This window comes from Octopus bimaculoides, chromosome 21, assembly GCF_001194135.2.
Source record: "Octopus bimaculoides isolate UCB-OBI-ISO-001 chromosome 21, ASM119413v2, whole genome shotgun sequence".
Taxonomy (NCBI): domain Eukaryota; kingdom Metazoa; phylum Mollusca; class Cephalopoda; order Octopoda; family Octopodidae; genus Octopus; species Octopus bimaculoides.
This window is the reverse complement of record NC_069001.1, coordinates 114,439-117,088: the sequence shown is the minus strand read 5'-3', so window position 1 is coordinate 117,088 and position 2,650 is coordinate 114,439.

Below are 2,650 nucleotides of genomic sequence, written 5' to 3'. Positions count from 1 at the left end.
CCCTAAGGTCAGGTCTATTGTTAATTAGATTAGGGTTATCCTTAAGTTTAAAAATTTCGTAAATTTCCATAGAGCACAGTCCACAGCCATATCTACTATTTCTATAAGGTTGTGCTCTCCTGATGATTTCCCATTTAAGATTAAAATCAATACTATTTTCCTTCAATTCCCAAATTTTATTAGATAATGATGTGCTATTGGCTTTATGTTTAAGTCTAAATTTTAAAAAATGGTTATATAATCGTTGTTTAAGGTTGATTGTGCAACCAACATAAATGTAATTATTAGTTGGAGTAGTTACTGTACATTTATAGACTACATTACGAGTTAAACAATGGCCAGATACCGGACAGTAGGTTTTAATTCTACAATTGCAATTAATGAGAACATTACATCAATTTGAAAGAAACTGCTCTCTTCTTCAGATGGCCTCATGGGCATCAAACAGAAAGGATAAACCATTTTTTTGTTATATCTGTGGCAAAATGAGTTTAGAAAATAATGCCTACCTTGTTAGGCCTACAATAATTTAGAGAGTAGCAGTGGAAATAGTAGGGGTCAAGATAAAAGAAATGATGATGTAGATACTTATACTTAGAAGACGTTATTATGTAGCATGTAGTCCTCAACCATTTAGAATTAAATCCCTAGGGAGTTGTCAACTGTATTCTAGTTGATGGGGATAAATCTGATCTAGGTAGAATAATAACAGTTCCTGAGGGGTCTTCCCTTATATTTAGTATAAGATATAAATTTCCAATGGGTTACTCAATCTTACACCTCCACTAAATATAAGGGAAGACCCTTCAGGAACTGTTATTATTCTACCTAGATCAGATTTATTGCCATTAACTAGAATACAGTTGACAACTCCCTAGGGATTTAATTCTAAATGGTTGAGGACTACATGCTACATAATAATGTCCTCTAACTATCTACGTTGTCACTTCTTTTCTCTTGACCCCTACTATTTCCACTGCTACTTTTTCAAGAAAAAGAAAAAAAACCCTCAATAAAGTGTGTGTTGGTGGGGTGTTTGCTGCTTCCCTTTCTCAAATACCCCCACACCCACACCCACTTAGTTGAAGGGGATTTGTTCCTGCAAGATAGCTGGCAACCTCACTTGTACTAGGGTCAGCAAAAATGTACTCTGTACCTATTTTAATGCCATCAGAATTAGGAAGGACATCCAACTGTAGAAACCATTCCAAAATTGATAATGGAGCTTCCCTCAGTCCTGGGACTCATCAGATCCTGTCAAACCATCAGCCAGCATGGAAAAAAAACGAACAGTAAATGAGGAAGATGATGATGATGATGGTGTAGAGAGTGTGATGCCAGCCAGAAGATGAAAATATTATCAGCAACAGAAGAGAAATCTGAATTTCGTTTAACAATATAAAGAACAAAAAAAACCCTTTATTTTTGGGAATATTCTGTTGCAGAACGGTAAAGTCATAAAATATGGAACTAAATTCATTTCATTAATTTTCTTCTTATTTTGATTGATTTGTATTTTTATTTTATGTCTTACAGAAAAGTTAGAAACTTTTTTTTTTAAAGTTAGAAAAATCAATGAATTTAATATATGTTTTATATATTTATTATCAATTTATTATACTTTATATATTTTGATATCTAGATACTCAGATATTGTTTAAATAGGCACAGGCATGGCTGTGTGGTAAGAACTACATGGTTCTGGGTTCAGTCCTACTGCATGGCACCTTGGGCAAGTGTTTTCTTCTACAGTTGTCAGTAGAGTTGGTAAATGGAAACTGAATGAAGCCCATTGTATTGTGTCTTTGTCTCCAACAGTTTTGGTGTGTGTTTATGTCCCTGTGACTTAGTTGTTCACCAAAAGGGTCTGATAGAATGAGTGCCAAGCTTAAAATATAATAAGTACTAGGATCAATTCATTCATCTAAAATTCTTCAAGAATCCAAGACAAATGGTTGAGAAGAATCCTTCTTAACTTCACCTGTTCCTATAGTTATGCCTGAATGTGCTACATGTTGTATGAAAAGTAACATTCTAGTTATTTAAATGAATATTTGTGGGAGCAATGGGATAGTTTTCAAATCTTTTGAAACCTCTACAGCAAAAGGCTTTCAAATAAATAAGCAAAGTAGATTTATTTAACATTATACCCCTTTTTTAGGACTTCTGGATTATGCACTACTCTGACAGTTTTATTCCCCCTCTCTTTCTCTCCCCCCTCCACAATCATGCCTACATGAACTTCAAACCCTATAAATGATATCCTACAATTGATATCACTACTAAATACCTCAATCATTGACATACAATACATCAGCACCTTACACTATATCCACTAATCCATACTTAAACCAATAATCTATTGATAATAGCATTGTTATATATATATATATATATATATATAGATATATATATATACACACACATATATACATACCTGTTCTTGCTCATTGGTTGATGTATACAATATCTCTTAGCTCAGATATATAAGTGTAATCTCTAGTTAATACAATAATAAGCCTGGAATCAGTTTCTCATGAACCCCACAACCACCACCAAAATACATGCACACACACATATATACAATTCATATACATACATATATATATATATATATATATATATATATATATATATATATATATATATA